We start from the raw sequence: 15,416 nt of genomic DNA on the forward strand, positions 1-15,416 counted from the left end.
CACCCCCGCCCGGGCCCGCCTCAAGGAGGCGGGACCCGCGCTCGGCCCACCGCGCCGCCCGGGACCGCCCTCCCCGGGGCCCAGGCTCCTGGCTGCCCAGCGCCGAGCCAGCTGAGCCTGGCCGAGTTCCAGCAGGCCAGCCGGTCCGGAACCTCGCGTGCTGCAGGAGGGCACTTCCCTCCTCCCCCAGTCCCTCGCCTGCGTTGGTGCGCTGGACACATTTCCCCACGAAGTGAGCCACAAATCTGGCTTTTTTTACTTGGAGAATGAGTTGGCACTCCCCAGGAGAACATAGCACTGTTAGAATGAGCCCCCTTTCTGGCCCACCGTTGATCCACTCTGGGGGTCGGGAGTCCGACCTGGCAGGCAAGGATTTACCCAATGCAGCTGAAAAGACCAGGAAGATGACATTAATAAATAAAAATTCATAAATAATAAAAACGAAGCACCTCTCTGCAATTTCCAGAAAAGTTCCATAGTATCACCTCTATTCCCACTGATCCCTCACTAGGTCACCTCTCCCAGAAGCATCTGGAGCACCTAGACACCCCAACAAAGCATCTTGAGGCCAGAATGCTTTTCCAGTCCCGTTTATTTCACAGATGAGAAAACTGAGGTCCACTGAACTTAAGTATACAAAGTTGTTATTGTCACATGCTTCCAGGAAGGAGGGAATCGGAGACACTACCAGAAAAGGGCCACCTGATCTCCAGGGAAACGGAAGAATTGGACATTGAACCAATCTCTGTACACCCTACACTCACCTCAACAGACGAAACCCCTGTGGTTGCAGCAGCTTTGCTGGCCAGGAAGGGGAGGATTTGACGAGTGGGTTGTCTGTCTCCTGAGTACTCCCCATATAGCCCCTGTACACTTCTGGGGAAACTGGGGCTCAGAGAAGTCTAGTGACCTAACTCAGATCATGCAGCAAAGAAATGACTATAGTTGGAACACAGGCCTTTTGCCTCCTGCCCAGGACTCTCTGCTTGTCATCCTTTATTTCTGTGGCTCCAGAATGACAAAAATGCCAAATAACCCTCATTTGCAGATGGTTTATGGAGATGACATAAATAAAGGACAATTCTGGAAGTGTCTACTGGTGCTTCTGACAGACACAGAGATGAATGACATGGCTATCCACTCCCATCTACCCCACACCCCTGCCCTCCCTTGGACTTCACCTTTGCCTCCTTTCTGAGCCTGAAACATTTGCAGTTTTGCTTTTAAAAAATTGCAGAGGATGGATTGTTCATCTGAACAGAAATCCCACTAAAAAACAGAACCCAGGCTTGGAGCAGCTACAATCGCTTACATCTCAGGCTGCTCAGAGTCTGGAAATCTCTGCCCAGACATGCCCAGTCTTCTTCCTTTAACGCAGCTGACCTCGGGGAGGACAGGCTTCTTTCTCCTCTGCTGTGGGGATAGGAGCCCGTAGGGGTGGGAGGACACAGCAGCAGAACCCCTTGGCCTGCCTGGTCCTAGAGTCAGGCCAGGATTGTGGCTAAACCCCAGAAAGGCCACAGCACGGCCTCAGGACCCCACTCTAAGCCCCACTGCTGTCTGCACCTTCCCTCCTATACATCCAAACCATCCAAAGGGTGGGTTGTCAAATGTCCAGCAGAGGACAGGCATCTCCTCCCACTGCCTTGAAGCCCCTCTGCTTTCAGGCATTTCAAATAGACTAGACATTGTCTGTTTACTTTGGGGGAAAAAAATTGTTTTAATAAAGGCTTGTAATGAATTATTTAAAGTTTTGTGGTACTGAGCTTCACAATGAAATAATTCTTTTTGTTGTTGTTTTTGGGAAAGAATTTTTTTAATAATTTCTAGCTCACTACCACCACCACATTCAATGTTTCTTAAGTACCTACTAAGTGTCTAGCACTATTCAGTGCTTTAAAAAAAAAGTTTGCAACCATGCACTTGAATGTGTACACAGACACACTCTAAGGGAGGACCTCTGCCCTGAGGAAGGCAAGGGAGTAGGTTGTTAAAAGTCACACACAAAATCTGACTCCCAGCACACATTCACACAAGCACATATGCACCAGATCCCAGCCCTGTCCCAAGCATCTGCCGGCAGATCACATACCCTATTCAGTGTAACAGGCCAAGGTCTACCTGGGGTCTCTAGAGGTCGCCTGTCTCCTACCATCCCCTTCCTCACCTGAAAACAGGCAGTCCGAGGACAAAATAGCCACCAGCCTCTTCTATGCCAGAGCTCAACATGTTGGGACATGTTCCTGACGGTCAGAAAGCCAATCAGAGCCACAGCCTGCTGCCCAAGCATGTTCCCGGGAAGCAGGCAGCACAGGGACGGAGGGAGGCTCAGCATGGGGAACAAGAGCGCCCAGACCAGCCCCCTCCCCAGACTGCGGTGGAGCAGCGTGGGGTAGGGGAATGGTGAAAGGTGGAAAGCCCAAACCTGAAGAAGGAGGATGTGAGGAAGGCTCAGTGGTGGCTGCAGGAGCTGCCTAGGAAAGGAGAGGAAGTGCTGGGAACAATGTCACCATTTCTCAGAAAGAGACTGGGGAGTCCCAAATAGGGGCAGTCAGCTTTCAGAGGAATTCACCTCCACACAGGCTCCCAAGAAGTGAGACCCCAGAGAAGAGGCAGAACAAAGATAGAACATTATTGAGCAGAAGCAGCCTTGGCTTTTTGTTTTCATTTTGTTTTTCTGTTTTGTTTTGTTTTTTGAGACCAAGTCAGCAGTGGCGCAATCTCAGCTCACTGCAGTCTCCACTTCCCGGGCTCAAGAAATTCTTCTGCCTCAGCCTCCCAAGTAGCTGGGATTACAGGCATGTGCCACTGTGCCCAGCTAATGCTTGTTTTTTTTTTTTTTTTTTTTTGCACAAAAAGTTGGATTTATTGTTTCTGACAAGTGCATAGTAATTTTCAGTTTGCTCATGTTCCTAGCATCACAAATCTGAAGTACAATTATGCTTCTCAATTAAAAACATACTGGCTGGACGTGGTGGCTCACACCCGTAATCCCAGCACTTTGGGAGGTCAAGGTGGGTGGATCACAAGGTCAGGAGTTTGAGACCAGCCTGGCCAATACGGTGAAACCCTGTCTCTACTAAAAATGCAAAAATCAGCCGGGCGTGGTGGTGGGCGTCAGTAGTCCCAGCTATGCAGGAGGCTGAGCAGGGAGAATCACTTGAAACTAGGAGGCGGAGTTTGCAGTGAGCCGAGATCGCGCCACTGCACTCCAGCCTGGGCGACAGAGCGAGACTCCGTCTCAAAACACACACACACACACACACACACACACACACACACACACAAATCTTTGTGTAAAATGAAAAAAAAAATCAAGGCATAAAAATTTCATTGTGTTCTACATTTTTAAATACCATCCTCTGTATCCTTTAAAAGATTTTCATCCATTCATTCAAAAATCTTTTAAGTTCAACTGTCCAATTTAAGACAGAGTGAAGACATTTTTGAGTATCTGAACTAAGCATTGTCTTGACTGAAACGAAGTAAGAAGTCTATAAGAGTTCTTTTGGGCCTCCCGGTCATGCCTTTCCGTAGATAGGGAACCTCATCTTTGTTGGTCATCATGCCTGCTGTGTCTAAATGTGCCCACTTAGGATGAGTCACGAATTCTCTCAGGAATGCCGCAGCTGTACATGCCCCCGCACATCTATATTTTCCAACGTTGTTAACATCCGCCAGCTGGCAATCTACAATCTGTCTTGTGTAATGTTTGAAGAGAGGCATCCTCCAGACGCGGTCTCCTGTTTCAATGCTGGCCTCAAATAGCTTGTTCCAGAGCCAGGATAAATTGGTAAAGACCCCAGTGGCACCTGACCCCAAAGCTATATCCATGGCACCTGTTAAGGTGGTGGCATTAAGGATGATCTTCAGGTTAAACGTGTGCACGTAACAGAGCGCATCAGCCAGTATGAGCCTCCCCTCGGCATCAGTGTTATCAACCTGAATAGTCTTCCCGTTCCTGGCTCTAACAACATCCCCCAGCTTGTTGACCTTGCTGCTAGGCATATTTTCACAAAGAGGGGCCAGACCTGTAATATTAATGGGGCAAATTGAGCTTTGCAGCAGACACAATGCCTGAGCATATAGTTGCAGCTCCTCCCATGTCAGCCCTCATGAGGTCCATATTTGCAGAAGCCTTGATGGAGATACCACCACTGTCAAAGGTAATTCCTTTCCCAACAAACACCAGGGGTGGCTTGTTTGCATTGGGGCTGCCTTTGTAGTGAATTTCCAAGAAGACTGGGGGCTCCTCAGATCCTTTGGCCACACTGAGGAATGATCCCATTGCCTGTTCCTCTATCCAAGACCTGGGTCTGATATGAACCTCAGTTTTACTATTAGCACTTTTGAGATTCTTCTCAATAATTTCAGCAAATCTGGTTGGTATCATCTCGTTGGCTTGTGTCTCCATCAAGTGGCGTGCCAACTTCTGCCCACAAGCAAACAGGACTCCCTTTGGCCAGGCCTCCTGGGCCCCACTTCCATAGAGCTTCGCCGACATGGCCAGCTTCTTCTTTTGCTTTAGGTCATCGTATTCATAGAGACCAAGCACCGCTCCCTCCTCAGCAGCCTGAGTGTCTCCACAGGGATCCACCTCCACGGAAGAGAGCTCCAGGTCTTGAATCTGCCTGCATCCCACTGCAAGAGCAGCTCTGATGTTTTCTTTGCCTTCACACCAGTTTTCCTGTTCGTCGATTCTGGCTGCCTTTATGCTGAGGCCAACTAGCAGCACGCTGGGGAAGTCCTGATGCAGACCATAAAAGGTTCAAGTCTTGCCTGCCTCCAGAGGTGGTCCAGATATGTTCGAAGTTCCTCTCAGCTTTCCAGTTGTCAATTTATCACAATTCTCTCCTGCACTTGTGAACGGTGGCACATCATCTTCTTTTTCTTTGGAATAGATTCCTAAAACAAGGCCCTTTGTCATGTCTGTGGCGGAGAGACCCCAGCTCCCGAAACATCTCACAGCCAGACATCGGATGACGACTCACCACGCCTAATGTTTGTATTTTAGTAGAGACAGGATTTCACCATGTTGGCCAGGCTAGTCTCCAACTCCTGACCTCAGGTGATCCACCTGCCTCTGCCTCCCAAAGTGCTGAGATTACAGGCGTGAGCCACCACACCTGGCTTTTTTTTTTTTTTTTTAGAAGAATGACTTTGAGAACTAACACCCTGACCTGCTGGGAGCTTTACCCAGTCAACATAAGGATCAGGACTGAGCATACATTAAGGCAGGGAAATTTGTGACAGAATTTGTGCAACACAAATACTTCCAGATTCCCAAGCCTACTACTGCCTAAGCCTAAAATTTCACCATTAGAAATTCATTTCTTTAGGTTGGTCTGAGTGCAGTGGTGTTTACAACTAATTGATCACAACCAGTTACAGGTTTATTTGCTCCTTCTCCACTCCCACTGCTTTATTTGACTAGCCTTTAAAAAAATTGAAAATAAAAATAAATAGGCCTGGCCAGGCATGGTGGCTCATGCCTGTAATCCCAGCACTTGAGAGGCCAAGGCAGGTGGATCACCTGAGTTCAGGACTTTGAGACCAGCCTGGCCAACATGGTGAAACCCGTCTCTACTAAAAACTACAAAAACATTAGCCAGGCATAGTGGCAAGCACCTGTAATCCCAGCTACTTGGGAGACTGGGGCAGGAGAATTGCTTGAACCTGGGAGGCAGAGGTTGCAGTGAGCTAAGATTGTGCCATTGCACTCCAGCCTGGGCGACAGAGCGAAACTCCGTCTCAAAAATAAATAAATAAATAAATAAATAGGCCTGGCATGGTGGCTCACACCTGTAATTCCAGCACTTTGGGAGGCTGAGGCAGGTGGATAATTTGAGGTCAGGAGTTCGAGACCAGCTTGACCAACATGATGGAACATGATGAAACCCCCGTCTCTGCTAAAAATTCAAAAATTAGCCAAGTATGGTGGGACATGCCTATAATCCCAGCTACTTGGGAGGCTGAGGCAGGAGAATCGCTTGAACTCGGGAGGTAGAGGTTGCAGTGAGCTGAGATTGCGCCATTGCACTCCAGCCTGGGCAACAAGAGCAAAACTCTGTCTCAAAAAAATAAATAAATAAAAGAAAAGAAAAGACATGTATTCTTACTGTGAGGCTCTGTTCTTCATTAAATGTGATCTTAAAAGCAAAGTGCTTAGCCTGGCACATAGAAATCACTCCATGAATATTATGATAATTGCTGTGCAAACATCCCCAGGAAAGGCATCCCTTGGAATTTAGTAATTATCTGTATTTTAGTGGATATCTTAGGTAGGTTTCCCAGAAAACACTTAAGAGTTTTGCTTGAAGGAAGTTTATTGGGGAGTGCATTCACAATTAACACTTGTCTGGATATAAAAGCAACAGAATTGGGCAGAGAGAAGAACTGGGGTCTGCTGGAGGCTGGAGGCCCAGAGAGGCCTTGGCTGATCCCACCAGGACCCCTGGAGCTGGGATGGTCCCGCAGACTTCGCTGAGTTGAAGCGTGAGAGCTAGGTCCTTACACCCTGGGTTTCCAAACAGTCATCTGGATGTGGATGTGGCTGCCCCTGCAGTAGGGGAGTGCATGACCTCAGGCAAGAGAGCTTCCTCCTCTAAGGCCAGGGAAGGACTTGGCTGTAAGCATCAGCAGCCAACACTCATGGCAGCCACTGTGGAGGACAAGTGCCTGGCTCTTGCAGAAGGTTCTGGGTGGTGCAGTGCAGAGGGAGTAAGTTGATCAGATCATTTAGGGACTAGAAAGCAGTGAGGAAATGCTGTGAACACAGGCCAACTGAGGGGTGAAGGCCTCTTTGTGCCTTTGCACAAATCTTTCTCTCTTGGTAAAATGAGTGTCCCTGACCAACTTGCCCCATCTCCACTGCATTCTCCACCTTTTGAATTCCTACTGATTCTTCATGACCCAACACATGTGACTTGGGGTGAGGCCTTCTCTGGGCTCCCTCTAGCTCCCAGAGCTCCCACTGAGCAAGACGCTCCACTGTGCTTTGCCCACTTGCTTGGTTTATGTGTCTACTGAATCCTCTGAGCTGGGCACCTGGAGGGGTTGAGCCCATATTTTATTCATCTTTGTACCTTGGAGAGGTCTACCAGCTTCAGCTGGGAACTCAGTAAATGTTTATTGAAGGGTCATTTTTGGCCTGTACTCTGAGGTTAGGCTTCAGTGCTGCTGCTTCCGAGCCCTGTCTTTCATTTATTCATTTGTCTGTTCATTCACTCATTTGTTTTAAAAAATAATTAACACTCACCGCTCAAACCAAAAACTAGAATATTACAAATCACTAACACTTTCTTGTGTGTTCCACCCCTACCCCAAAGCGAACACTACCTTGCATTTTATCTACAACTTTCTTTTGTTTTAAATGGTTCTATCACATGTGGCCAAGACAGTATTGCTCAGCCATTTTTCCAGATGTTCTCCAACATTTCCCAGCCCCACTTACAGTGTAGATGGGGTCATGTGACTGGTCCTAGCCAATGAAACGTGAACATAAGTGACATTTGTCTTTTTAGAGCTAAGGCCAGGTGAAATTCTCGAGCCTTTCTGTCCTTCACAGTTGTGGCAAAAGTGAGGTCTCGTGTCTCAGATGGTGCAATGGTGCCACTACAACATGGTGGAGCCTCCATCAGCCTGGATCCCTGAGTGAATGTGCGGAGCAGAGTGCCCCAGCAACTTCTATGGGATATGTATGTAAGAAAAAAGTAACCATTTGTGTGTGAAGTCACTGAAATGTAGAGGTTATTTGATACTGAAACATAACCTAACCTAATATTTATGCATATGGTTGTGGGTGCTTGTGGTTTGTGGAAGTCAATGTCACCCAGTGAGGTATACCTCTGGGTATTCACACTCTTTTGTAGTTGCCTCCCCTTGAACATTTCTGGCTTGTGACTCTTTTAGCCAATAGAATGGGACAGAAGTAACCCTGTGCCCATTCCAGACCTAAGCCTTAAGAAGGTATAATAATTTCTGTTGCTTTTGGATTCTTAGGGACCTTAAGCCACCATGTAAGAAGTTCGATTACTCTGAGACCAACATGCTGTGAGAAGTCTTGTGGAGAGGTCACATGCAGGATAACCAAGGCCCACTAGCTAAGAGTTCCAGCAGATCTCCCAGCAAACAGTCATCATCAACTTGCCAGCCATAAGAGGACTATCTTGAGAGTCGATCCCCACCTCCAGTTGAACCTCCACAGGTGGAGCCAAACCCCTGACTGAATTATATAATGTGAGCAAATAAATGATCGTGGTTGTCACTGTGTTTTAACATGATTTGTTAGGCAGCAATATATAATTTAAACATGGTTCAATCATTTTCCGATTTTTATTTTTATTTACCTATTTGTTTTGAGACAGGGCCTCACTCTGCCGCCCAGGCTGGAGTACAGTGGTGTGATCATGGCTCACTGCAGCCTTAACCTCTCAGCCTCAAGCAATCCTTGCACTTCAGCCTCCCAAGTAGCTGGAACCACAGGTACACACCATGGTGCCTGGCTAATTTTTTTTTCAATAGAGATGGTGTCTCCCTATGTTACCCAGGCTGGTCTCAAACTCCTGGGCTCAAACTTCAGCCTCAGCCTCCCAAAGTCTTGGGATTACAGGCATGAGCCACAATGCCCGGCCCATTTTCAGTTTTTTAAATATCCAATTATTCATTCTCCTATCAATGGGCATTTGGGTTATCGCCAGTTTTTGTTATTATACATAGGGCTACTAAAAGTATTTTTATTCATGTCTCTAGGGCACGTATGTAAGAGTTTCTGGATATACACCTAGGAGTCGAATTGCCCCATAATCACTCTCAGAAGAAGCATGATTGAAGAAGCAGCCACACCAGGTATCTGGGCCTCACTGTCTATCGCGCCTTTTAGGATTATTGGAACAAGTCTAAAACCCTGAACACATTGGGGATTATCATTGCTTGCATTTTTGTGTAGAAACAAAAAGTAATCCAAAGAAATGAAGCCCTAATGGAGGAATTTCAACGATTGTGACACCTGAGAGAAGACATTTGGCAGCAAAGGGAGCTGCTCACAGATTCTGAATTCAGTCCTTTCAGCTGCCTTCAAAGCTCCCAAGACACCCTCTCCAGGCCCCTTAGCCCACAACAGCCTTCTGGATGATCCCAAAATAATAGGAACTGTGCACTTTGATTTTTTTTCTTCCCTAACATATTTTTTAAGCCCCTCCCAAGAAAAAGCCTCAGCATAGGCTGAGGGGCTTGGGTTCAGGGCCTCTGATTGCACAGCAGTGTGGAATCTCATTGGTGTCAGGTTTCAGATCCATTCTCTCACTCCTCACCATCCATACACTCCTCCCTCCCCCATCCAGGACAGGTGTATTAGACTCTCATACAGACAGAGAAATGGAGCCCCTAGGAAGTGCTGGCTTCGGCTGAGGGGACACAGACCGGGGTCAGGGCAGATCCAGGGCTCTGGCTGTGGCCCCAGCCCTTCTGCTCCCCATCCCATCAGCTGCTTGTCCTTGCCTCTGCTTCCCTAGAGTGGCTCTAAGTGTCATCTGTAATTGTAATGCCACTGGGGCCACTGTGGAATGTGACAGCTGCAACCCCCATGCCGCAAATGTTAGTGGTCACACTGGACCCAAGCTCAGAGCCAGGGAGGAGGTGTTATTCCCTCTTCCCTATCCTCAGTGGTTTCTAACAACCCTGTACCTGCTGGGAGGAATCATTGCTGATGTCTCCTCCAACGTCCATCCTAGCAGCTTAGGATTGGACTTACGAAGAAAAGTCAGGGTGTGTGATAGGACGACATTAGCTCCTGTAATAAACTCTCACATTTCAGTGACAAGCCAATACAAGTTTATTTCTCACTCACATATGAATCCAATAGAGGTATTCAAGTGGGCAGGTGGCTGCCCTCCATGTGGTGATTCAGGCTCTTAGGTTCTTTCCACCATGTGGCTCCACCATTCCCTGGGGCCTCGTGATCTCTGATTCCAGCTGCAGGTAGGGGAAAGTGCCAGAGAAGCCACGTGCATTTCTTCACACCAGGCTCAGAAGGGACTGGCATCATCTCCCACCCACGTTCCATTGGTGAGAACTTGGATGCACCCCGGATGCACAGGTCAACGTAGTCCCTGGAGGGCCGCACAGATTTGTGAGGACCCACTAGCCATCTCCATCACAGCTGGGAGCACAGCAGATGGGACTCCTTCCTCTCTCCTGTCTTCTGGTAAGAGGGTCTTTTCCTGCTGAGTCTCTGGACGCGGCCACAAGAATAAGAAGAATGCCACCTGGGCAGAACATGAACTTGGACCTCAATATGTGCATGTCTAGAACGGTGCTTTCATAGCTATAATCTTACCATTCCCCAGAGAGACTGAGAAAAATGAGGTAGGCATGATCCTCTTCAGTTCCCAAAGGAGGAAACCAGGCCACAAAGAGACAGTGAGGCTAAAGTTACACAGCAGGACCCCATTTCCTCCTTCTGGTACACAGCTTTTCCTTTTTCTTTCTAAATTAGTCAACATCAAAGTCTGAGAAGTCATCGGACTTAAATGCAAGAAAATCCCTTAGTCAGTAAATCCACCTGAAAATCCCCTGAAGGCCTGGGAGAAGGATTATTAAGAAGAAAAGTTCTTTTACTGCCAGAAATGCAGGTACATAGACCCTGACAGTTTCTTTTCTTTTTCTTTCTTTTTTTTCTCTTTTGAGACGAAGTCTTGCTCTGTTGCCCAGGCTGGAGTGCAGTGGCACAATCTCAGCTCACTGCAACCTCCGCCTCCTGGGATCAAGCGATTCTCCTGCCTCAGCCTTCCCAACAGCTGGGACTATAGGCACGTGCCACCATGCCCAGCTAATTTTTGCATTTTTAGTAGAGACAGGGTTTCACCATATTGGCCAGGCTGGTCTCGAACTCCTGACCTCATGATCCACCCACCTCAGCCTTCCAAAGTGCTGGGATTACAGGTGTGAGCCACTGTGCCCGACCTGACAGTTTCTTAATGGGGTGTGTGGGACTCTGGGAGGGTGGGGGCTTGCTGCAGTGAGACTTCAGGGCAAGCCCAATTCTCCTTTCTCCCTTTTGAATATGCCTGAAATCACTCCCATCGGACCTTCCTCCCTCTAGCTCAGTGATTCTCAACATAGGGGTGGGAGAACCCCTTGGGCCAAATGCTCAGGTCCTGTATACATATAGATTCTCTCTGCAAGAAGACACAAGAGGGGCCGCATACTGCATCACTCCTGTAATCCCAGCACTTTGAGAGGACGAGGCAAGTGGATCACTTGAGCCCAGGAGTTAGAGACAAGCCTGGGCAACATGGTGAAGACCCGTCTCTACAAAAAAATACAAAAATTAGCCAGGTGTGGTGGTACATGCCTGTGGTCCCAGCTACTGGGGAGACTGAGGAAGGAGCCCAGGAGGTCAATACTGCGGTGAGCCCAGATTGTACCACTGCACTCCAGTCTGGGCAGCAGAGTGAGACTCTGTCTCAAAAAAAAAGAGAGAGAGAGAGGGACAAGAAACGGTGGCAATGGCTGCCTCTGGAGAGAGGAACAGGTCCACTGTGTTAGCCCCTCCAGGGCACCATCAGGAAGTCTGGGTGGACAGCACTCCCTGGAGTTGTGCTGTGCACAGCCTATCTATTTTGAGGTGTAAAGTAGGCTTATTCTTCTTAATATATATTTTAAAATTGTTAATAACATCTTAGATAATAATTAACACAATTAAAATATATATTCCATGTGCCAGCCCTATCTGAACCTACTGAATTAAAATTGGATGAGGGACCGCCGGCTGCACAAGTGTACAGATATTTTGAAAAAATCTCCCCAGGTGATTGAAAGCTCCCCACCCTCCATCCTCAAGGCTTGGGAAACCTGATTTAGTCTCTCCTTGCACAGGCTCCCCTATCTCACTTCTAGAAGTCTCAATGGACCCTTTCACCCCTCGGAGAGTGAGTGAACTAGGAATAGATTCTGCCACTGAGCAGGGAGGAGGGAAGGAAGGAAGGAGTCAGGGTTTGGAGTGGAAAGGCTCAGGGCTGAGTGAGCAGGAGGCCAGTTTTGCCTCCTGGGGAGTCGGGGCCTCCCACTTCCCTGCAGCCCTGAAACGCCCTCCCCACACCCGTGCATCGCCTGGAATCAGCAACTCTGGCCGGCAGATCTCCCGCTGGCCTTGCCCGGGCTTGCCTTTTGTTGCATTGTTGCATCATCATGCGGCCTTGCTGGGTGCCAGAAGAGTAAGCCACCCACTCAACGCTGGAAGAAAACAGCTAATTATATCACCAAGAGACCCAGGGCATATGGTCACTCTCAGCTGGCCCAGCCTGTTTCTACTTGCTTTTCATGATTGTTCTGGATTTTTTCAAAATAACAGTAACTACCAACCAGGAAAAAAAATCACCCCTGGCTGTGGCGCGTGCTGCTGAAGTAAGAGCTTTAGTCTACCTGCTACTCTAGGAGAGACCTACACAGCCCTCTGAGCTCAGAAAACCAAAAGCCAGACTCCCAGACTAGGGTTCAATAGACAAATGGCTCTGAGAACAGGATACATTGAAATTAGCAGAATCCGAAAGACAAGCATTGCTTTGACAGCATCACAGTAATTTATTTTTCCAAAAACTTTAAAATTCTATTTGTAGTTTAGTCAAAAGTGCAGAGCATTTTGTTTGCCCATAGTTTCCTGTATTTATTTTTTGAGTAGATAATACATTCCATGGTCCACAGTCAAAAGATGCAAAAGGCTATTCAGTGAAAACTCTCCCTCCTACCCCTACCCTCCAGCTACCCGTTTTCTTCCCAGAGGCTGTGGCTCTGGCTTGTGTCCCCTTCCCAGAGATAGTCTAAGAACATCCAGGTCCTTCAGCTAAAACCCTTGGGCACAGATGGGTTGCAGAATCTAGAACTTTTTTCCCATTTTAGACAGGTAATAAAGTGCATATAGCCTGTATTCCACAACACCAGCAGGCTCCACTTAGGGAGACCAGTCATCCCACTTTGCCCCAGACTGTTCCAGTTCCACGTCCAGGGAACCCCTTCAGTCCTAGGCAAACCAAGGCAGTAGGTCCCATTAGGTGTGGGCTGTAATATATTCATACTAACAGGGATAATTAAAAACTGCAAATGGCTTCACATTCTTTTAGCTCTGGTTTTGCTACCAAATAAATTTGCCACAAACAAAGAAAAAAAGTTTTGGTTTCCAGAGTCTTTTGGATTTGGGAATTGTGGATGAGGGACTGGGGACCTATAGGCCATATACATATATTTTTAATCTGTTTGAATGGAAACACAGTGTTGGGCACATTGTTTTCTCACTCAATTTATCTTAGTGGCTTTCCACATCAGTACATAGAAATCCTGCCCTTTCCTTTGTTGCTGCGTTGGACTTCATCACATGGGTGAACATTTAGGATGTCTCCAGTTTTTTGTTGTTACAAACACATATAGTTTTACATGCCACTAACAACATGGCATGTAAAAGGAGAGGACAGAGGAGGAATGGGATCTTCATTTTTTTTTTTTTTTTTTTTTGGAGACAGAGTCTCACTCTGTCACTCAGGCTGGAGTGTAGTGGCACAATCTTGGCTCACTGCAGCCACCGCCTCGCGAGTTCAAGCGACTCTCCTGCTTCAGCCTCCTGCGTAGCTGGGATTACAGGTGTCCGCCACCACACCGAGCTAAATTTTTAGTAGAAATGGAGTTTCACCATGTTGGACAGGCTGGTCTCGAACTCCTGACCTCAGGTGATCCACCCGCCTCAGTCTCCCAAAGTGCTGGGATTACAAGCGTGAGCCACTGCGCCCAGGCAGGGATCTTCATTCCTAATGCTTGTTTATGACTGAAAGTTTAAGTCCAAGCCTGCTCAGAAGTTGGGGGGCAGAAACAAGACCTACTGAGGTCTCCCAGACCAGTTGCCCCGCCCATACACCTACATCACAGAGTCACTCCCATTCAGAATGATTTTTCCAAACAAGAAGACAACTTACATTCAGACCTACTGTATTAGTCAGGGTTCTCCAGAGAAACAGAACCAATACAAGAATATATTCAGATAGATATAGAGATAGATAGATAGATAGATAGATAGATAGATAGATAGATTATGTTCCTCAATTTTATGATAAAGTAAAAAATTCATAAGCTGAACCACCATAAGTCAGAGACTATCCATTTATATGTAGGCTCACATGGGCAAAAATACCACCGAGGGAGGTCTCTGGTCGACCAGGTCCAGCTAATGAAAGGGGCTAGATTTCAGCTGATGGGGCTGTGGAAATCTGAATTGGGAGCCCCTTCCTAAAACCAAGAGAAGATCCATCCATGTGTGGTGGTGCTGAAGTTTATGCAATGATAGAGGCCTTCTTCACGAAAAAGAAGGCAATTATACTGGGCGCCTCCATCCAAATGAGAGTCCTAGAAGCTTCGTTTCATCAGTTTCACCATCAACCCAGCTCTGTGTGTGGCTGAATAAAGATCAGGGAAGTAGCGGTCTCTGGGGGCCGTGGGTAACACCTGGGGGGCCACAGTGCTAAAACTTGAAGGACCAGAATAGCCCGGGCTGAAGGAGGACAGAGGAGATGCAAGAGAGAGAGAATGGGGCCATCCTGCAGTGCCCACCGCAACCATCTATGCATCCTGGACCCCAGGCTGGCACTACACAGGATGCTGTGCGATTCCTCACCCTCATTCTCTGCCTCCACCAAGAGTAACAGGTTGGGCGTAGTGGCTCACGCCTGTAATCCCTGCACTTTGGGAGGCCGAGGCGGGCGAATCACTTGAGGTCAGGAGTCCAAGAACCAGCCTGGCCAACAAGGCGAAACCCTGTCTCTACTAAAAATACAAAAACTAGCTGGGTGTAGTGGTGGGCACCTGCAATCCCAGCTACTTGGGAGGCTGAAACAGGACAATCGCTTGGACCCAGGAGGCAGAGGTTGCAGTGAGCTGGGATCGTGCCACTACACTCCAGTCTGGGCGACAGAGCAAGACTCTGTATCCAAAAAATAAATAAATAAATAAAGAGTAATAATAAAAATTAAAGTAGTTCGCACTTACTGAGGCCCAGTTCTAAGTACTTCATCCATAGTTACTTGGTTAATTTTCACCATTACTCATTTCGGGAATGAGGCACCATTACTTTTATCCCCATTTTACAGATTAGGAAACTGAGGGAGAGATAGAGATGAAACCACTTCCCAAACCAGACAGAAACAGAGCAAGGATTTGAACCCAGACAGGCCGGCTCCAGAGGCAAAGCTCTTAACCACTAACGACAATAACCACTGACACTCAGGTTGTGATTATCCTGTGTCGGTTGCTCTTCTGAATGTTCACATGTATCAGCTCAACTAATTGTTACAGGTACTGTTATTATCTCCATTTTAGGGATGAGGCGACTAAGACACAGAAAGGTCAAGCCATTTGCCCAGGTCACACAGGTGCAG

The 15,416-nt window shown here is 47.6% G+C and overlaps 1 pseudogene; it reads right to left on the reverse strand.

Moving 5' to 3' along the window:
• Positions 1-3,459: 3,459 nt before the first annotated feature.
• On the reverse strand, positions 3,460-4,942 carry LOC111542982 (annotated as a pseudogene).
• Positions 4,943-15,416: the final 10,474 nt, after the last annotated feature.

Source organism: Piliocolobus tephrosceles, chromosome 5 (genome assembly GCF_002776525.5).
Source record: "Piliocolobus tephrosceles isolate RC106 chromosome 5, ASM277652v3, whole genome shotgun sequence".
NCBI lineage: Eukaryota > Metazoa > Chordata > Mammalia > Primates > Cercopithecidae > Piliocolobus > Piliocolobus tephrosceles.